Here is a 23,084-nt window from a genome sequence, read left to right as displayed (position 1 = left end):
AGTAGCAAAGCTGCTAATGTTTGGGCCCAAAACTGGTGGGGGTTCACATGCCCAGCCAACTGGCCTAGCTATTTGGTTGCGAGTTGGGGCTAAGACAAAGCCCAGCAAGCAAAAAAGCTTGTTGGCAGATTGGACCAAGTTGTAGGGTTTTGGCTAAGCAAGGCTGCAGGCCTGCTAGTGGGCTCGGGTATTCGGGCCGTGTGAAACTCAATTCAAGGTGAAGCCTAGTTGTGTCGTGCAGAGGCAGCAAGCCCGAAGGGCTGCTGTGAGTGATCTGTTCCAGGGTGGTCCACTTAGCTGGGCTTTAGGCCAACGATCGAACATGGCAGCGGTGGTGCCGACAATGGCGCGACTCGGTCACAATAATTTCCCAGTTTTTATTTTTATTTTTTTATTGTCTGCATCCTAGGGTTTAGAAACCCTAATTGCTTTTAAATTAATTTTGTTTCTTTGACTCACAATTCCACATAGCAGATATACGTAATGGATGAACAATTATATATATTGACAAAATATATGAACATACATACGATATATATAATTGGAAGGAAAATATAAATATAGGGGGTTCATGCATCATGAGGAATGTTTTCATGCTTCAAGGTTTTATCAAATATCTTAATTTATTTTAGAAGAACCTGATTGGCAGAAAACGATTGAGAACCTTTGAATTTGTAGAAGATAACCTCCTCCTACGATCCTTCAGTTCTTTAGCTTCTGGCAAGAACGTGCTGATAACGTGTTGTAGACTTAATTAACTGAGCGATCTAAGGAATAAAGAGAGATGGGGCCTGCGGCAACAAGAGAGAGAGATAGATTTCATCTTGAGGTGTGTGTTATATCGCCCCCTTATGCCTTTATTTATAGTATTTGGAAGGGTAAAATCCTTACCCTTATAGGATTACATCTCTTAATAGGTAATCAACTTCTAACAGGTAACTATAAGATACTCCTAGATATACTAGGATTTACATAACACATTTCTAGTCCGATAGGACTACAACAAGTTCAAACCCTTTTTATTAAAGCTTCATAATATAAATAAAAAGTTGGGTGCGCCCAACGAGGATCTAATAGCAAAATATTAAAAGTTATGGACGTGGATATATAACTAGCAAATTTCGTCTTATAAAATGGTCTAAATCCAAAAGTAAGAAAAATCCAAGCGGTTCTTTACCACAGTGGTGGAAATATGTTGAGCTCTTATATGACGGCGTTGTTCAAACCTCGTCAGTAACTAATTTAATATCTAATCTAACAAAATTTATCGTTTAAAAAAAAAAAACTCGCATTGACGAATAAACCCAAACTCACCATCTCCCCAAAAGAATAGAGTTTGATAAAAGGAAAATAAAGAAGGGTAAACATCCAAAATAGTCCCTAAGATTTGCATGATCAATAAAAATGGTTCCTGAGATTGAAAATCAATAGAAATGGTCTTTGAGATTGTTCATCATCCATGATTTTAGTCATTCCGTTAAAAACTCTTTGGGCAATTTTCAAAGCTTTGTAACTCAATCGTTTCTTAACCAAATTTGACCCATAATATATCAAAATGAAGATAGGAAAGTGTAGAATAAGAGTATACCTATTTGGAAGCCCAATGCTTGCCAGAGATAGCCGGAAAATAGCCTGAAAGGTGACTGGTTTGCAGGAAAACTGGAAAACTCACCGGAAACTAGGTAAACTAAACATTCATAACTTCTTCAATACTCAACGAAATCGAGTGATTCAAAAATGAAAATCATACTTCTTGACGAGACGAACAGAATGGTACCTTTTTCGAAGGCAAACTCACTGTGGTATGATCGGACAATGGCTCGAAAGTGGCTAACCATTTTCAAGTTAGCCACTTTCGAGCAGTTTTATGGCCAAACCACGGCGAGTTAGTAGTCAAGAAATATGCCATTCTCTTCGTCTCGTCGAGAAATATGATTTTCGTTTTTAAATCACTCGATTTTGTTGAGTATTGAAGAAGTTATGAACGTTTAAAATTTACCTAGTTTCCGGCGAGTTTTTTAGTTTTCCCTCGGACAGTCACCTTTCAGGCTATTTTCCGGCCATCTCCGGCAATCATTGGGCTTCCAAATAGATATAATCTTATTCTATACTTTCTTATCTTCATTTTGATATATTATGAGTCGAATTTGGTTAAGGATCAATTGAGTTACGAAGCTTTGAAAATTGCCTAAAGAGTTTTTAACGGAATGATCAAAATCATTGATAGTGGACAATCTCATAGACAATTTCTATTGATTTTCAATATGAGAGACCATTTCTATTGATCATGCAAATCTTAGAGATTATTTTGGATGTTTACCCAAATAAAGAAAGGGATCTTTTGATATGGGTCCAAAATAACTAAAAAATAGACATATTTCAAAAGTTAAAAGTCACTGAAAATTAGACATATTTCAAAACGTAGGTTTATAAAATTGGATCTATTTAAAATTGGCCTATAAAATGCTCAGAGCTCTCACTCTCAGACGCTCCGTCCAGTCCCACCACCACCACTACAACCTGAGAGCCGTCGCTTCCACCACCTTCCCTCAAAACCCACCGAACCCAGTAAGCTCAACACGCGCATTATCCACCCTTTCATCGCCGTCATCGCCGGCACCATCTTCCTCAGCCTCCGAGCTCCGCAAGTACTTGTGCTACACCGCCCTCGTCCTGTTCAGCGCCGCCGCCACCTACTACTCCTTCCCTTTCCCCGAAAACGCCAAGCATAAAAAGGCCCAGATTTTCCGGTATGCTCCGCTGCCGGAGGACCTCCACACCGTCTCCAACTGGAGCGGGACCCACGAGGTCCAGACCCGGGTTTTCCACCAGCCCGAAACGCTTGAGGAGCTGGAGAAGGTCGTGAAGGATGCCCACGAGAAGAAAACCGGGATTCGGCCAGTTGGGTCCGGATTGTCGCCGAATGGGATTGGACTGTCCAGGGCAGGGATGGTCAATTTGGCGCTGATGGACAAGGTTTTGGAGGTGGATAAGGAGAAGAAGAGGGTGAGAGTGCAGGCTGGGATAAGAGTGCAGCAGTTGGTGGATGGGATTAAGGAACATGGAATTACTCTGCAGAACTTGCCTCCATTAGGGAGCAGTAGATTGGTGGCATTTTGCAGGTGGGTTTTGCATTCACATTGGAATTCATCTGTACTTTTTTTTTTTTTTTTTTGAGACGAAACGATAGCGGTTTTATCTGTATTTTGCTCCTACATTATCAGCTAAGTAAGATGGTCTGAACTTAGGTCTGTTTCAGCTTTGTATTTTAGTGATTTATATCCAATGATATATATATATATATATATATGTGTGTGTGTGTGTGTGAGTGTAATCCAGTTCATTTTTAAAGTAGTCATCTTTATTCTTGGATGTGTTGCTCTGCTGGGGTTTCTAATTTTGATAATCCGAAACCCATAAAAGGATACTGATGTGCGGATACTTTTCGGATGTTTTTTTCTATTTAGGATAGTGTAGGGAAAACAAAGGAGAGGATCAATTATCTAGTTAAGATATAGGGCGGTATCAGGGGATTTTGAATGTTTCTAAATAGTTATGATACGATGTTGCTCATATGTTTTAGGTTGGTGCACATGGTACTGGTTCAAGATTGCCTCCAATCGATGAGCAGGTGATCAGCATGAAAATGGTCACTCCTGCTAAGGGAACACTAGAAGTTTCTAAAGAGAAAGATCCAGAGCTGTTTTATTTAGCTCGCTGTGGCCTTGGAGTGGTTGCTGAAGTCACCATCCAATGCGTTGATAGACAGGAGCTTGGGGAGCACACTACTGTTTCAACCTTGGCAGAGATCAAGAAAAATCATAAGTAACTCTTTATTCCTTTCATTGGTAGAATTATCAATTTGTCTTCTACTCAGAAAAATAAGTACATAATCTCTCCTGAGTAATACTTACAAATTGCAACAAATTGATGGGAAACTGAAAAGTATTGAGTGAGCCAACAATCTAATAAAATTTGATAATAAGGTTTTACACATTTTTAATGGATGGTGAAAACACTTGGATTGAGTGCTGAAAGATAATTATATTATTCTCAATGTTATTTGATTGTAGCGACTTGTGAACTCGAGCAATATGTTGTGGTGAAAAATAAAAACTGTTGATCACTGCATGCACCAATGTGCTTGTGGTTCTTAAATCTCAGAATTCATTGATAAGTGAGGCTTAGCTGCAATACTCTCTCTCTCTCTCTCTCTCTCTAGAGAATCTGTTTGTTTAAGAAATATTTTTCTTTCCCTCCTCAGGAAATTGCTATCCGAGAATAAACATGTGAAGTACCTTTATATTCCATATACCAACACTGTTGTTGTTGTGAAATGTAACCCTGTATCAAAATGGAAAGGTCCCCCGAAGTTCAAACCCATATATAGCAGTGATGAAGCCATACAGCACGTCCGAAATCTCTACAGGGAGTGCCTCCAGAAGTACAGGTAAAATTGTTCACTGTTCTTGCTCGACCACATAATCTAGAAAGATAATTGCTCTTGTGGAACTGAAGGACAAGAAAGTTATGATATTAGATATTTTGAGCCCTTTATAAGCATACACCGAATGTCTATCCTTCCCTTTTATCAATTTTGTCTTTTCTTTATCTTTAGATTCTCTTGGCTTGGAATACGTTGTAAGTGCAATCAAGTAAAGGCATCAAAGTACTACTAGAGCAATATGGCATAATAGGCAACAAATATTTTTTCATCCATGTTCTTAAATGACTGCTCATTTTGATTTCATTTCTTTCAGTTTCATTGACTTTGAAATTCTTGTTTTCTTATTACTGGCTATAAGCTTTGAGAGTCTGCTTATAAACTAGTAAAAATATTCTCCTACTAACTAATATAGACACGTAAACATGTACTCCAGTAAGCATGGTTAGCCTTGGTTGGGATTTGTTTAACCAAGATCAACCAAGGTCATGAAATCCCATCCAATGGAACACCGTATGCATGTTGGTGGGTGTGCGTTGCATATTGCTATATCTCTTGTAAATATTTGTACTGAGTAGGAGTGATAGACTTTTATTGTTATAGTTCTTTGTAAATTTTGTACTGAGTGGAAGAGATAGACTTACTTTCAACATTCTTATATTTGTATTGAGTATATGCTTTATCTTCTAATTTTTCCTGATTGTCTTTACATATAAAAGAGAGAACACGATATAGGGAGAGACATGCATTTGTTGAAGAGTTGCATAGAAGAAAAATAAAATTCTTGGAAGTGTCATGTTCATTTGGGATTCCAGATGTTTAGTATTGTTGGAAATAATTCTGATTGATGCGATTAATTAAAAGAATGGAGAGAGTTGTTTGTTTGGAAGCAGTTGGATGTCATCAGAGTTGAAGCTGAATAATAAAGGATTTCTTATTACCATCAAGTATGGAAGTGGGAGAAGAAGTTGAATCATCATTGCCCAAGAAGCCGATGTCCTAGGTTGGTTTGGTTTTGTCAGGATGATGGTTATTCTGTTCCATGGGACCAAGTAAGAAAGAATAGGGGATGGTCTTCAGGAAATGGTGGGAACTTTTACCTTAAGTTCATTAGTAAAATCAAGAACCATGAATATCCGAGATCAAGCAATTGATTCAATGAGAGCGTCTGTTTACAGGAGCACACATATTATATAGTAGACAACTGTATCATTCTAAGCCACAACTGACCCTCAAGTTGACTAATGCAAAACTAATAACAATCCTTATCTACTAGTACAACACCAGCGTTCTACTTGTCATTCTAATTCGTACTGACCCTCAATTGGCTATTACATAATTAATGAAACCCCTTCCACCATACATAGACATATAAATAAACCCTCACTCCTATATTTAGAGAAAAAAACTCAACTTAATACTTTTTTCAAAATCTACTCCAATTTACGTAGGGAACATTATTGTGAGGAAACCTTAGAAGTGATAGGTTTTAGGTTTCAGAGATTGAGAGGATGATAGGAGATTTGGATGCTTGGACAAGTGGATTTTATTTTACTTTTCATAAGAAAGGGGGAGGCTAATATAGTAGAAGCATTTCTTGAAACAATTTCCATTTATCATTCGTCTTTGTTTGATTCCCAAAGAAAGGGGTGGGTTAATTATGAGAGATTTATTTGGGAAGAGTAGTAGGGTCACTTGGTTAGTTGGAACTCTGTTTCTCAGCCTCAATCAAAACGGGGTATGACCTTGGAGAATATTTGATACGAGTAATATTTCTTTCTGCACAGTTGGTTTTTGGGATTTCTTTCGGAGAAGAATTCTTTGTGTCAAAATCGGATAAAAAGCTTCTATGATTTGCATGAAAACAGTTGGGCTTATTCAGGGTCTGATGTGGTGACTTCTAGGTGTCCTTCTGAGGCTATTTCCTGAGAATATCATGACTGCATCTTTATTTAAGTTGATTTTGGGGAGGACATTAGCAGAATATGCTCTTTCATGCTTCTGTTTCCTATACTGTACCCTTTATCTAATGCTAATGGTCTTCTAGTGTCTTCCTCTGCAAATTCTATTGATTGTTTTACTTTCGTCTATATTTTCTGAAACCATAGTAATAGAGAGATGGTGGATTCCCTTTGATTCAATCCTTAATCTTGTCTTCGTATCTTGGAAAAGATGAAAGATCTTGGTTCCAGAATTCTTTGGGTATTCTAGTAAAAGTACTTATTTGAGAATTTGATTGATGGGTCATTTTGTCTCCTATCAGGGAAACACTATAGAATTTTATTGATGGGTTCATTATTTCAGTATCAGATTTTCGTCCTAAAGCTTTCATCTTAGGAATCTCTGGCTCCCTGAAGGAGGTGGTTCAAACCTTTTTCTTCTTTTTCTATAAGTTGTATTGTTTTCTTTTTCTTATTGTGTTAGCATAAAATGAACTCCGCCTATGTAAGTTTATCTTACATTGCCGGTCCCAAGCCCGAATAAAGGAGGAGGGGGAGGGCGTCAGGTAGTCGACAGCCGGCACTCCATAGTTACGTCGAATCCTTATGACAATGAATCCAGAACGAAATCGCGCTAAAGTTAGGACGTCACCCGTAAGTGGTGCGCTGTGGCCCGAGCACAGTGATAAGTGAGCAAGGGTCGCTGTATCTCCATCGGCACCCGGATGCAGTGTTAAATGAGCAAGGGGGCCATAGAAACTTCTTTTCGAACGACTCCACTCAAAGTTTTTTGGGAGCATATGCTCCTATCAACTTTACACAGGACACACAAAAGAAGTACTTTGATCCTATTAGACGGGGGATGGTGAAGAAGCTAGGACAGAAGGGTAGAGTTCAAGAGAGTAGAATGCGTTTAGGAACGTGGAATATAGGAACCTTAACGGGAAAATCTATGGAAGTAGTGGAAGTTATGGTGAGGAGAAGGATAAATATTATGTGCCTACAAGAAACTAAGTGGGTTGGTCTTAAGGCAAAGGATCTAGAAAACTCAGGGTTTAAGCTTTGGTATTCGGGCACAAATAGAACGAGAAACGGTGTTGGCATCATTGTGGACAAAACCTTGACACAAGATGTTGTAGATGTCAAGAGGGTAGGAGATAGAATCATGGCAATCAAGATTGTAATAGGACAAGAACTCATCAATGTGATTAGTGCGTACGCACCTCAAGTAGGGTTGGATACGAGTTCGAAGGAGAAATTTTGGGAAGACCTTGGAGACTTGGTGCAAGGAATTGCTCAGACGGAGAAGTTATTTATAGGAGATTTAAATGGACACGTGGGCAGGGAGACATGCAACTATGGAGGTTTTCATGGTGGCCATGGTTTTGGGGAGAGAAATGAGGATGGGGAAGCTATCTTGGATTTTGCAATGGCATATGATCTCTTCTTAGCCAACACCTTCTTTAAGAAGAGAGAAGAACATGTGATCACCTACAAGAGTGGGTCGTCAAAAACACAAATAGATTTTCTTCTAATGAGGAAAGGGGATCGTATAACTTGTAAGGATTGCAAAGTTATACCGGGGGAGAGCTTGGCTAATCAACATCGCTTGTTGGTGATAGATGTACATATCAAAAGAGTGAGAAAAAAGAACAAGACTTGGAAGTGCCCAAAGACTAGATGGTGGAATCTAAAAGGAGAAAAACAAGTCATTTTCAAAGAGCAAGTAATCACCCAGTGTGTGTGGGATAGAGAGGGGGAAGCTAGCCAAATGTGGGATTCCATGGCTAGCTGTATCCAAAAAGTAGCAAAAGAGGTATTAGGAGAGTCCAAGGGCTTTGCTCCACACCAAAAGGAATCTTGGTGGTGGAATGAGGAGGTACAAACAAAGGTGAAGGCTAAGAAGGAATGTTGTAAAGCCTTATACAAGGATAGGATTAATGAAAATGGTGAAAGGTATAGAAGAGCGAAGCAAGAGGCGAAGAAAGCTGTGAGAGAAGCTAAGTTAGCGGCTTATGACGATATGTATAAGCGACTAGATACCAAAGAAGGAGAGTTGGATATCTATAAACTAGCTAGAGCAAGGGAAAAGAAGACAAGGGACCTAAACCAAGTGAGGTGCATCAAGGATGAGGATGGAAAGGTTCTTGCTACAGAGAACGCGATCAAAGACAGATGGAGAGGTTATTTTCATAATCTTTTCAATGAAGGACATGAAAGGAGTACTCCTTTAGGGGAGTTGAGTAACTCAGAAGAGTGTAGAAACTACTCATTTTATCGTCGAATCAGGAAGGAAGAAGTGGTTGTAGCTTTGAAGAAGATGAAGCATAGAAAAGCAGTGGGCCCAGACAATATACCGATTGAAGTGTGGAAAGCCTTGGGAGAGATAGGTATAGCATGGCTCACTGACCTTTTCAATAGGATTTTGAAAACGAAGAAGATGCCAAACGAGTGGCGAAAGAGCACCTTGGTGCCTATTTACAAGAATAAGGGCGACGTACAAAATTGCATGAACTATAGGGGTATTAAGCTAATGAGTCATACAATGAAGCTCTAGGAGAGAGTCATTGAGCATAGATTGAGGCAAGAGACACGGGTTTCGGACAACCAATTCGGGTTCATGCCAGGACGCTCAACCATAGAGGCAATCTATCTCTTACGAAGATTGATGGAAAAATATAGAGATGGGAAAAAGGATTTACACATGGTCTTTATAGATTTGGAAAAAGCGTATGATAGGGTCCCAAGAGACATTCTTTGGAGGATTTTAGAGAAGAAAGGAGTACGAGTAGCATATATCCAAGCTATAAAGGATATGTATGAAGGAGCAAAGACTGCCGTAAGAACTCATGAAGGACAAACCGAAAGCTTCCTTATAACTGTAGGATTACATCAAGGCTCATCCTTAAGTCCTTACCTTTTTGCGTTGGTAATGGATGAGTTAACATGACATATTCAAGATGATATTCCTTGGTGTATGCTTTTCGCAGACGATATAGTGTTGATAGATGAAGCTCAGGAAGGGGTAAATACGAAGCTTAACCTTTGGAGAGAAGTGTTGGAATCTAAAGGTCTTCGCCTAAGCCGATCAAAGACAGAATATATGGAGTGCAAGTTCAGTGCAAATGGAGGCCAAAATGAGTTAGGGGTGAGGATCGGAGATCAGGAAATACCAAAGAGCGACCGTTTTCGCTACCTAGGATCTATCTTGCAAAAGAACGGAGAATTAGATGGAGATCTCAACCATAGAATACAAGCTGGATGGATGAAGTGGAAGAGTGCATCCGGCGTGTTGTGTGATCGTCGTATGCCATTGAAGCTTAAGGGAAAATTTTATAGGACGGCAATAAGGCCGGCGATGCTGTATGGCACAGAATGTTGGGCGGTGAAGCACCAACACGTACACAAAATGGGTGTAGCGGAGATGAGGATGCTTCGTTGGATGTGTGGGCGCACAAGAAAGGATAAGATTAGGAATGAGGATATCCGAGGTAAAGTAGGAGTAGCCGAAATTGAAGGAAAACTGAGAGAAAATCGGTTACTGTGGTTTGGACATGTGCAAAGAAGGCCTACTAACGCTCCGGTTAGAAGATGCGACTACGGGACAGAGGTTCAGGGCCGAAGGGGTAGAGGAAGACCTAGGAAAACTTTGGAAGAGACTCTTAAGAAAAGACTTAGAGTACTTGGATCTAACGGAGGACATGACACAAGATCGAGCACAATGGCGTTCTAAGATTCATATAGCCGACCCGACTCAGTGACTTGGATTTTTCAAGTCTCCAATCGAGAAGTTTTCCCCACTCGGGAAATTAAGGGAACACTACCTCAACCTACATGCTCCACTCACAAAGCTTCAACATACAAGCTTCAACAAAAGAAAAATTCAAAGAACTTAGTGAAGAAGGCTTTGGTGTATTTAACACAATATGTTGAAATGAAACAAAGCTTATTTATTGATATCTCTAAGAAGTTACAAATATGTACATATACACGAGTCAAAATAAACAAACAAGAGGGAGCCTTCACAAAGGTTGCTTAGGAGAAGTTTCAGCAGTCGGCAGAGCCCTAGAAAGAGAAGGCATCGAAGGGGGATCATTCGGAGCCTCAGTACTGGACAGCACCCTAGAAGGAGGAGGAATCGGAGGTTGATCATTTGGAGCTTCATTACGCGGTACAGCCCCAGAAGACGAAGGCAATAAATGCCTTTGGAACAAACCCACAAACCTCTGATGATCATGTAAAATCTGACCATCAGATTCCTTCATCTGGTCAAGCTTCCTCTTCATGTTTGTAGCATAGTCATGAGCGAGCCGGTGCAACTGTTTATTCTCATGCTTGAGCCCACTAATCTCCTGTTTGAGACTCATCACTTCAGCCGCCAATGATTCAACTTGGCGGGTTCGAGCAAATAGGCGTTGGGCCATATTAGACACAGAACCTGCACACTGAACACTGAGAGCCAGAGAATCCTTAACAGCAACTCATCAGACCGTTTGGAAAGTAGTCTGTTATCTTTGGGAGTGAGAAAGTTTCTGGCCACCACCGCAGCGGTCATATCATTCTTCATCACGGAATCCCCAACGGTAAGAGGACCAGTAGGGGATAAGAAGGATGGGCGCCATATGTTGTTTGGAGAAGGCGTGGCTGCCTCTTCAACAAGGTTCAAGTCAAAACGACGGTCGGAGGGGCTAGACATTTTCAAAGGTGTTGAAGAGAAAAAAGGTCGGACAAATCAAGATCTTAGAAATGCAAGAAGAGAGCTTCTACTGGTGGAGATTCAAGTGTGCTTTGGAACTTAATACCAGCCTCTATAAAAATCCGCACTCGATGGAGCTTCAGAAATCGAAGAGGCGCCTGCTCAGAAATCGAAAAGACGTTTGCTTTCTCAAAAGATGTGCTGCTCAGAGACCACGAGGGCTGATCTCAGGAATCGAAGAGGCGTTTGCTTTCTCAAAAGCTGGGCTGCTCAAAGACCACAAAGGTCGATCGCAGAAATCGAAGAGACGCTTGCTTTCTCAAAAGCTGGGCTGCTCAGAGACCACGAGGGCCGATCTCAGAAATCGAAGAGGCACCTGCTTTTTCAGCCTTGTCAGCACCTGTCACATGCACACTCAACTTTGCGGAAATTACGGGCATTCTGTCGAAGAGTGAAGTAGAAAGCACGTGAATGTTACTGTTCAATCATTCACTTTCCACACGCAACATTAGCTCACGGGTACCACATATAACTTTGCCAAAAATCTCTGACAAAGTTTAGACACGTGAAGCTTGCAGCTCCCATTACATCGCTATGACCAAGAAGGGTAAAAGAATAGCAAAGAAACAGCACTAACAAAGTTTAGACACATAAATTTTGAAGGTCTAGCTACCATATTATTACCGACAAGGGTAAAGGAACAGGACCATTGCTGGATAATTGGAAAGTCCCTGTGGGTCAACCTCTGTGCTCCGTGGCAAGGTAGACTAGCAAACAGGCCTAACCTTTACTCACATTTGAGAAAACACTCCCAACAAGATTGCTTGCTTCAAGATCGAAGAGGCACCGTCCTCCGAATCTCGAGAGCCAGACTCCCAACATGATTACTTTCTCAAAAAGCGACGAGACACTGCTCTCCGAATCTCGAGAGCCAGACTCCTAGCAGGATTGCTTTCTCAAAAATCGAAGAGGCACCGTTCTCCGAATCTCGAGAGACAGATCCCCGACAGGATTGTTTGTTCGAAAATCGAAGAGGCACCGCTTTCTCAACTTCGAGAGCCCCTTAGATAAAGCTTGTCTGTAATCCTCATACCGCTTTCTCCACTTCGAGAGCCAGATCTCCTTGGATAAAGCTTGCCTGGAACCCCATTGCTCTCGAGTACTCATCTTCAACATCTTATGCTTCCCGAGAAGATACCACATCTGCCTGAGGAACAAATAGGGCAAGTGAGAAGGATACAAGGAAGCATGTGGAGACAAGCGCAACAGAACACGTGCCGATACATCCACTACTTTGTCAACAGCAAAAGTATCCCATATCAGCAGGGTCGAACGTACTCTAGATTTGATGGACTTGTTTTGACCCTCAAATTCTTCAGTCGGCCTTATACTCTGGCGGAAACAAGAAAACCCTCCAGCCCAGTTCAAGAATAAGCCTGTGGAAAGTTACTTCTTCAAAAGCAAAAGTATCTCATATCACCTTTTCTCCTTTTCTTCTCTTTATCCTTCATGCTACCTGCAAGATAAGGAGAAGGATAACAATCAGCCGGAACTCGAAATCAAACTTCTGATCTGGGACTGATTGCTTGGAGCTCTGATTGCTTACCTTGTCTGTCACCTGTTTCAGTAGATCCCCTAGCTCGGCGACTCGGGGGACTCCTACTACATGGTTTGTATCGCGCTTGACCAAGCCTGAAACTACAAGTAAGCGTCAAGTGAAATTGATACATTACCTTGTGCATCTCCACCAGTTAAAGATACCACCCCTGGAGGGAGGAAGAGTACTTCCAAAGAAGATGCCACATCTACCTATGAGACAGATAAGGCAAGTGAAGACGATACCACACTTCGGTACTTAAAAGTTTCGTGATTACGGGATCATTCTTCCACAAAATTTCCTAATGTCATTTGTACTAAATCATTCACTTGTACTCACTAAAGGAGAGCTTGAACCTATATACTGTGTAAACCCTTCACAATTAATGAGAATTCCTTTACTCCGTGGACGTAGCCAATCTGGGTGAACCACGTACATCTTGTGTTTGCTTCCTGTCTCTATCCATTTACATACTTATCCACACTAATGACCGGAGCAATCTAGCGAAGATCACAAACTTAATATTTAAGATGATATTCTTTGGTGTATGCTTTTCGCAAACGATATAGTGTTGATAGATGAAACGCAGGAAGGGGTAAACGCGAAGCTTAACCTTTGGAGAGAAGTGTTGGAATCTAAAGGTCCTCGCCTAAGCCGATCAAAGACAGAATATATGGAGTGCAAGTTCAGTGCAAACGAAGGCCAAAATGAGTTAGGGGTGAGGATCGGAGATCAGGAAATACTAAAGAGCGACCGTTTTCGCTACCTAGGATCTATCTTGCAAAAGAACGTAGAATTTGATGGAGATCTCACCCATAGAATACAAGCTGGATGGATGAAGTGGAAGAGTGCATCCGGCGTGTTGTGTGACTGTCGTAGGCCACTGAAGCTCAAGGGAAAATTTTATAGGACGGCAATAAGGCCGGCAATGCTGTATGGCATAGAATGTTGGGCGGTGAAGCATCAACACGTAGGTGTAGTGGAGATGAGGATGCTTCGTTGGATGTGTGGGCACATGAGAAAGGATAAAATTAGGAATGAGGATATCCGAGGTAAAGTAGGAGTAGCCAAAATTGAAGGAAAGAGGAGAGAAAATCGGTTACGGTGGTTTGGACATGTGCAAAGAAGGCCTACTGACGCTCCGGTTCGAAGATGTGACTACGGGACAGAGGTTCAGGGCCGAAGGGGTAGAGGAAGACCTAGGAAAACTTTGGAAGAGACCCTAAGAAAAGACTTAGAGTACTTGGATCTAACGGAGGACATGACACAAAACCGAGCGCAATGGCGTTCTAGGATTCATATAGCCGACCTCACTTAGTGGGAAAAGGCTTTGTTGTTGTTGTTGTTAGCATAAAATGGATAAGTGGTCCTCCATTTTGATATCTCTTTCCTATTTTTTATTTTTTTGTTTCCTATAAAAGAACCGCTCTGTATTGCTGTTATGTTGATTCATCTGTTCATTGCAGTTAACCATTTACACATGTTACTTGCAGAGTAGTTCCAGATAAGAGTGAAGTAGACATAAATGAGCTCTCATTTACTGAGTTAAGAGATAAACTACTCGCCCTAGATCCTCTCGACAAAGATCACGTTGTAAAGGTTAACCAAGCTGAGGCTGAGTTCTGGAAGAAGTTGGAGGGATACAGAGTGGGATGGAGTGATGAAATTTTGGGTTTTGATTGTGGTGGTCAACAGTGGGTTTCAGAGACTTGTTTTCTAGCAGGAACCCTTGCCAAACCAAGCATGAAAGACCTTGAATACATAGAAGGTTTAAAGCAGCTCATCGAGAAGGTTGAGATACCTGCACCTGCTCCAATAGAGCAGCTCTGGACAGCCTGCACTAAGAGCCCCATGAGTCCAGCTTCAAGCACAAGAGAGGATGATATATTTTCATGGGTAATTTGAACCAATTTTTCCATATATCTCTTGAGTTAATTCTTATCCATATTTGAATCAGAAAGCTGTAAGAAAGTAGTATAAAAAGATGAATAGTTGTCGAGCCTGCATACAAGAGTATTTTAAGTGATACCTGAGGAAAGCTTGATAGATTAATTGGTGGGAAAAATCTTGTGGGGTTTAGTATTATGATATTCCCTTTAGGTTTAACTGAGAGTTAGTGACGAAGTTCGTGCTTATTACTGGTGTTAGTGTTATAGGTCCAAAGAGGAACATGACATGTTTATTGAATAGGTAACACGACACGACTTGTGTAACCTGTTAATAAATGGATTGTATCCAGAACCCATTTACCCGTATAATAAGCTGATATCATCATCTCATTAATGACATGACATGACATGATGCAACCCACTTGATAGGTCACAATCACATGTTTACATGAATTCAACCTACTTGACATTTATGTCGTGTTTGTATAAGAGACCAAACTTTATCAGTAAATATAAAAGAAAATACAAGCAAGGTGAACAAGATCTTTAACTAATTCAACAACCTCAATGAGAAACGCAGAAAACACTCAATACAACACTCCACCCCCTCCCCAATCAAGAAAATTGTAGTTAATTATTAAACATCAAACAAGAACATGACTCAAAATGCTTACCAAGATATAAGTAATCACTCCCTGTTACACTGAGGTTCTGACACTTTTGCCTTCGATATTTAGTACTGCTATAATGATTTGACGTTCATATTGTAGATCTCAATCTGTTTTGGGTGACAAATAATTTGTAAAACTTTTGAGGACCATGATTCAGTAGAGGTTGGTTGACCAAAATTGAAACCCGCATCAAGTTTCAATCACATTCAGTTGCCTGTGGCTCTTTTCTTTCATCACTTTCTAAATCTGCCTTAGAAGCAGCTTTTGGATTGAGTTATATTTTGGGCTTAATGGTATACATGTTCGGAGAATTATTTCTCTCATATCAAAATGCTTTACCAACTGTAATGCTCATATGTCAAAGCTGTTCTTAAGTTTGCAACAGGTTTTGGTATAATCATGTACCTTCCTACAACAGACCCCCGCCAAAGAAAGGAAATTACAGAAGAGTTTTTTCACTACAGGCGACTGACCCAGACACAGTTGTGGGATAAGTATTCCGCTTATGAACACTGGGCTAAGATTGAGGTACTAAATTCATCTCATGCTGTTATCTTCTTAATCTCTTTATAAAAAGATGTTGCCACCTTAATTTTACAAAGTCCCGAAGACTTAAGTTTCTGTTTTTCTATGACCACAAAGTCATACGTTTTAAAAGGGTCATTGAAATGCAACCTGAAGAATCAATCTTTCTATGGGAACAACTAGAGTAGTATATGTAGATTAAAATTGTTTGTTAATTACCAATCTCCTTTAAGGAATTCCACCCATTTATCTCTGTAAATTGGCTCAATACAAGGTGTTATATTTATCAAGCATTTACACATTTGTCATGTGCAGGTTCCGAAGGACAAGGATGAACTTGCCGCTCTCCAGGACGGACTAAGAAAGCGGTTTCCAGTTGATGCATACAACAAAGCTTGAAGGGAGTTGGACCCTAACAGGATCCTTTCAATTAACAAGCTGGAAAAGCTTTTCCCATTATCAGATTCCATCTGAGAGCCATCCTTCATTGGTTAGTTTTTCATTAGTGCGTTCTTTTACTCAAATCTGAATGCATTTTATCTCCAATCTTTTTGCCAAACCTGCCTTGAGCATCTGTTGTAGCCTCAAGAATATGACTGTAAAATTAAGAGGAATCTTGAGATATGGTGTGTTGCATTATAAAGATTATAGATTATGGTACTAAGCAGAAGCCTTTTTGACACAGCCTTCGATATCCAAGATAGTGACTTTGATATTCGGGCCTAGATGACCATTGGAGAGAAGTATTGTTTCTGGAGCTTGCCCGAAAAAGTATAATTAAGTTTCCGGCATGTTCGTTTGAATTGTTGGGAACTGTCAAATTTTTTGAGTTAGGTTTTTACGTACAATCTTGAAGGCTGATCCCTCAGGATTGTGTTTATTATCTGTACGTGGCATTTTTTTTACCTAGTAGTGGACAAATATAGTGTGAAGAATAATTTTAATCATTCTAAAAGGGGGATTATCTCAAATTTTGTTGATCTGCTATGTTGTAGCTTAAATAGTTGCTTATAGGGTAAATCGCCAAATGGTTCTTGAGATTTGCATAACTTATCACTTTCGTCCATGAGATTGTCCACCATTCATCATTTTGGTTCTTCCATTAAAAACTCCGTTAAGTGTTCCGGAGCTCTTGGCCGAAAGTTTGGGCAATTTTCAAAGCTTCGTAACTTAATCGTTTCTTAACCAAAATCGACCTATAATACATCAAAATGAAGATAGGAAAGTGTAGAATTAGATTATACCTATTTTAAAGCCCAATGGTTGTCGGAGATGGCCGAAAAATAGCCTCAAAGTTGACTGTTCCGAGTGAAAATTTGAAAACTCGTCGGAAACTGGGTAAACTTTAAACGTTCATAACTTCTTCAGTACTCAACGAAATCAAGTAATTCAAAAATGAAAATCATACTTCTCGACGAGACGAAGAGAACGGTACTTTTTCCAATGGCTAAATCGTCGTGGTTTGGCCGGAAAACGGCTTGAAAGTGGCTAACTCGAGACCAAGACAGCCACTTTCGAGCAGTTTTTTGGCCAAACCGCGGCGAGTTAGCTGTCAAAACCATTCTTTTTGTCTCGTCGAGAAGTATGATTTTCGTTTTTTAATCACTTGATTTCGTTAACAATTGAAGAAGTTATGAAGGTTTAAAGTTATACCCAGTTTCCGATGAGTTTTCAAGTTTTCACTCTGACCAGTCAACTTTGAGACTATTTTCCGGCAATCTCCAGCAACCATTGGGCTTGTAAATAGGTATAATCTTATTCTACAGTTTTCTATCTTCATTTTGATATATTATGGGTCGAATTTGGTTAAGAAACGATTGAGTTACGAAGATTTGAAAATTGCCCAAACTTTCGGCCAAGAGCTCCGGGACACTTAACGGAGTTTTTAACGGAATGATCAAAATGATGGATGGTGGACAATCTCAGGGACCATTTTTATCGATTTGGAATCTCAGGGACCAAAGTGATGAGTTATGCAAATCTCAAGGACTATTTTGACGATTTACCCATTGCTTATATGTGGTGCATGTTTAGGAACCTCTCCTAAAGAATAAGGAGAAGGGATAGGCCTTATCGCACTATCCAATGGCAAACAACTGATCAAAAGTTAATGAACCTTAATTTCTTAGGGAATGAAAATATCTATTATTACAATAATGTGAATATGCAGGTACAAATAGAAACAGTCCGCTAAACCACCCGAAGATAAGAAGAGATACAAAATGAGTAAGCTATTATGGTAGTTGTGTTCATAAGGACTTCAGAAGCATTCCTCACAAAGCCAGCAGCAGCATAAGGCGAAGAGGCTGCACCAACACAAAAGAAACAAAATGATTAGCTTGAAATTACCATGAAATCTTTGTACTAGTTCATTGTATGATATAGTTTTGAGTGTTGTCTTTTGAGTTAGGTAACAGGAGGCTCAAAGATGCATGAAATTTTCTACAGTGGTGATTGACAAAACAAATTGATGGATAAACTTACCATCCCTCAATGAAGCCTCTCTCTCCTTTCGCCTTCGTACGAGGCCTAAACTTTTTACCGGTTGGGGAAGTTGGTGGATTCTCGGTTGCAGTTGGGTATCCTTCAAAACAAAACAGTATAAACAGTGAGCCGAAGGAGATTTTATCGCGGATAAAAAAGGGGCTTTTAGATCTAGATCAAAAAATATAGATAGTTTTTAGGAGTGAGTTCAATTATCTAATTACATGTTTTTATTTCTTTTATACTTATTTTATAATTTTTTAAAATATTAAAAATCAATTAAAATCTTCTAATATTATGCATTTTTCAACTCCAAAAAATCTAATTAATATCTTATAACCAAAAAAACTATTATACTAACATAAATTATCTACAAAACATTCTACCTTAACTCAAGTAACAAATATATGAATGTATATTATACCGGTAAGCGAGATATGAAACATAATTAAAAGGTAGGAAAAAAACATAATATACCTACAAGCAAGACATATTAATATGTGACACATTGATTATAAAAAAGAATCTATCATTTAGATACATAAAAATAATTAACCTATGATATAGGTTGATTATAAAAATTAAAAATAAAATCTATAATTGGGGTTTAAAGCAGGAGGAAGAACAAGAAATAACAAAATAAATAAATAAAAAGAAATAATCAAAGATATAATTAGGAAGAAATTTGATTTTTATAATAAATCTTATCATTGAATAGATAATTATTGATAATTAAATAATTATATTTAAGGAATTGGACTTATTTTAATAAATTAGACTATTCCTACTATTGGCTAAAAAAAATCAAGTTTTTCCAAAAAAAAAAGGGGATGTGTCATGGGAGACCTGGTGGAGGTTGGTTCTCTTGTGTCTCTGTCTTGGCCATCTTGGAGAAGAAACGAGCGACGCTATCGGCTAACTTTTCTCGGTGACTCTGGTGTTAATCTGTATGTGGAAGTTATGGTGATTGATCTGTAAATGCATATATATAGAGAGGGCCACTGTAATACTGGATTAAAGATTCGGATAAGGGTCGGCTGCTAGCAGTGTAATATCAAAAGGGGCTTTTTCTAAAGGTGGTGGTGAACTGTTTTTAGTTGGTCCATGTGTTTGAAGAGCATATTATGATTCACATAGGTTTAGTTGTGACCTGCTCAGCTGACTTGTGGTTTTGATTCTTGACAAAGGGCTCCGGAAGGAGTTAGCGTCAGTCATGCTTAAAACAACTTAGGGTCCATTCGTAAATGAGTTTAGGAGGGCTAGAATCACTTTCGGGAGATTTTATGCAGAACCACCTTCCATGAGCTTCTCATTAAAATAAAAAAGTGTAAGTCATTTTATAGAGAAGCACTTCTCATGCCTCAAAAGTCAAAAGTGATTCTAGCCCTTACATAATCACTTCCAGCAAACAGATTTAGTGACCCAAAATTTGCATTAGAAAAACTGAAAGAAAGCAAGGCTCATCCACGTCATACAATTGACAGAAAGTCTTAATAAAAAAAAATTAGAGAGAGAGAGAGAGAGAGAGAGAGAGAGAGATGGGGGTTGCTTTTGATTTGGATTCTTTACTTGCCCAAGAGGAGAATAAAAAGGGATCAGGATCCTCTCTTGAGCAGATGGCGAGGATCCTCCTGACCAAGACCATCGGGCCGTTCATTTTTTATTTAACGGTTATAATTATTATAACTTTTAGAGGGGCCCCCTGTTTGTAACCGTTGGATAAAAAATGAACGGCCTGATGGGCCTGGTCAGGAGGATCCTGGTCCAATAAAAAGTACCAAAGTGTTGAGAAAATGTGTAAGAACATGACAGTTGTACACTAATGCTAATTTTTTTCATTAGTGAAGGTCCGGCGAGTAGTTTATACAAAGAATATATGCTCTATTGGAATAAAGTAAAACATGGTTTGGACAATGCTGTGGATGTTTGCACACAGGTTTCTAAGGAGTCACCTCCAGCATTGATACTAAGGTCATCTCCAGCCGAAAGATCTAAACATAGTCAGGTTTAGAATTATAGCCCCTTAATAATTTATTATTCTAAACCTTATACTTTAAATTTATTGGTTAATTTAATTAAACTACCGTTGCATGTTTTCAAATTTAGTCGTTGGCCAGCCTGATGCCTCTTTTGGTTAAATAATGGCCAAGCTCCATAAAATTATAGTCTAGCTATTGATTGGAGATGAATTTTTGGACAAATCAAACAATTTTTTAATTTTTAAATCTTTAACCTTTTTTTATTGAAGATGGCCTTAACAACAAGGCATCAAGCTCAGCCAAGCTAGCGGGCATCGAAGGCTTAGCAAAGCCCAAAGTGGTTCCGTAGAACTAGCAAGGCTAGATAGGTATATTAGCGAAGCAGGGCTGGCCCAACGTAATCCTTATAATCATGGCCAAGTCAAACGGTTACTGACTTGATGGGAAAAGATAAGGGTCTTAAATCCTCTGATCACAATACGCCATGTGTACCTTAATGAGTCACTTTTGATATTCATCTTACTAGCATAGAAGACTAGAGAGTTAAAGGTCCAAAAACTATAAAATAGCATGATTTGTTCAAAAATCTATCTCCAACTGTTGGCTAGACTATAACTGTATAGAGCCCACCAGACCATTATTTGGCCGCAAGGACATCATACTGGCCAAATATAGCCTTCTTTTAACCTTTTTTTTTGCCCAACTCCTCAGTTGCAATAATTGATTCAAATTCAACAACTAAAGTTGAAAACATCAAGTGGTAATTTAATTCAATTAACTAATAAATTTAAAGTATAAACTTAAAACTAATAAATTATTGAAGAGGTTATGTTTAGTCTCTTCAATTAGAGATGATATATGAGTATCTCTGTTCTTTCAAATGTCCAAGCAACCGCAAAAGCAATACCCTATACAACATGAATATGCTAAACCCTACATACGGATGGCATGCACGTCAGCTGAAACTCTGATGCAATTTAGTGATACCAAATTGGCACATTGTCAAAATACTATTTTCCACTTTGTTGATTTTTCCAACTATATGGTATTACGATCCTATTAGTCTGCATGAAAGTAAGTTATCACTCTTTGGTTCCACAAGAAAACAAAAACATCTCTATATGAGTCTCTACACAAAATTTTTATTTATTTTGTCTCACTTTACTCATGTTCTTTTCTCTATCCTACTTTACACCATTCCGTCAACTAAGTTTAAAAAGTCTTAGTTTTACTCACATGGCATTTGTCTCTAATTTGGTCTTTTCATCAGTAAATATATATAGATAGGCTAAAGAAATTGTTGGTTTTATCAAATGAGTAGAGATGAAGATCACAGATCAAAACTGTAAAGAATCTAGAGAGAGAAAGAGATACAGATTGAAGAACAAGAGAGAAAGAGAGAGAAGTCTTTCTATGTATTTTTTTATTAACTACCAATGTAACAATACAAGACCATTTATACTACTAACTTTTCTTTCAAACTAAGCTAACTGAATTACATAATCTTCTGACAAGTGTCACCATCTAAGACTTGAGCTGAGTTCTTTATATCTTTACATCCCCCCTCAATCTCATGCTTATGGGAACTAAGCATGAGATTGGAACAATGATGAACAAACAATGAATTAGAAAGACCTTTTGTTAGAATATTAGCAAATTGCTCTTTTGATGAGACATACTACACATTGAGATCCCCTCTGATGACTCTTTCCTGAACAAAATGGTCGTCGATCTCAATGTGTTTAACTCGAGAGTGGAAAACAATTGGAGGATAAATCAAGAGCTGAAATATTGTCACAGTAGATCATTGGTGATGTAAACAAAGGAACTTGAAGATCACAAAGAAGTTGTCAAATCCAGGACAACTCTGCAGCAGTAATAGCTAAAGCCCTATATTCAGCTTCAGTAGAAGATCTGGACATTGTGTGTTGCTTCTTGGAAGCCCAAGATATAGGACTTAAACCAAGATAGACTACATAACCAGACGTGGACCTGCGATCATTAGGATCTCCTGCCTAATCAGCATCACTATAGGCTTGAAGATGCAATTTTCCAAGCTGAAAATGAATACCATAGTTGATTGTGCCACTAAGATATCGCAAAATCCGTTTAACTGCAGCAACATGACATTTCATAGGTTGCTGCATAAACTGATTAACTGCAAATGCAATATCTGGTGTAGTGAATGTCAGATATTGCAAAGTACTAACAATGCTTCTGTATTGTTCTAGATGTTTATAAGGCTTGCCACCATTCTTGATCAACCTATAAGAGGGAAGACATGGAGTTACACAGGATTTGGAGTCCTGCATATCCACTTTGTGCAACAAATCTTGAGTATATTTGGTCTGTGAAACAAATAGCTCGGAAGACTAATATGAAATTTGCAAACCCAGAAAATAATGTAACTGACCCAAGTCCTTCATGTCAAATTCCATAGTGAGAGCCAATATAACATAAAAAATAAGAGATGAATCATTACCAGTTATGATGATATCATCAACATAAAGCAACAAGAATACTATACCATGTGAAGAAGTTTGAACAAACAAAGATGGATCTGCAAAAGAAGCCTTGAACCCCAAGCCAGGTAGAAAGCTAGTAAACTTTTCTTTGAGAGCCTGTTTTAACCCATATAATGATTTGTGCAACTTGCAGACATAATTTGAAGGATATGCAGTACTAACAAAGCCAGGAGGTTGAGCCATGTACATTTCTTCATTAAGAACACCATGGAGAAAGGCATTCTTGACATCTAATTGTCTCAAAGGCCACTGAAATTGTGCAGCAAGTGCTAAGATCAACCTGACAGTAGTGGGTTTTACTACTGGATTGAATGTCTCAATATAATCAATGCCC

The 23,084-nt window shown here is 39.0% G+C and overlaps 1 long non-coding RNA gene and 1 pseudogene across 1 annotated transcript; one reads left to right on the top strand and one right to left on the bottom strand.

Moving 5' to 3' along the window:
- The first annotated feature begins 2,428 nt into the window (after positions 1 to 2,428).
- Positions 2,429 to 16,426, top strand: LOC103415055 (L-galactono-1,4-lactone dehydrogenase, mitochondrial-like; annotated as a pseudogene).
- Positions 16,427 to 17,859: 1,433 nt separating this feature from the next.
- LOC139191090 (uncharacterized) lies at positions 17,860 to 19,134 on the bottom strand. Its single transcript, XR_011575228.1, has 3 exons — positions 19,093 to 19,134; positions 18,247 to 18,346; positions 17,860 to 18,068 (listed from the first exon to the last, which is right to left on the bottom strand). It is a non-coding gene; the product is annotated as an uncharacterized lncRNA (long non-coding RNA).
- Between the last annotated feature and the right edge of the window lie 3,950 nt (positions 19,135 to 23,084).

This window comes from Malus domestica, chromosome 14 (genome assembly GCF_042453785.1).
Source record: "Malus domestica chromosome 14, GDT2T_hap1".
NCBI classification, from domain to species: domain Eukaryota; kingdom Viridiplantae; phylum Streptophyta; class Magnoliopsida; order Rosales; family Rosaceae; genus Malus; species Malus domestica.
Note: the sequence above shows the minus strand (reverse complement) of the source record. Positions and strands in the feature narration are given on the sequence as shown.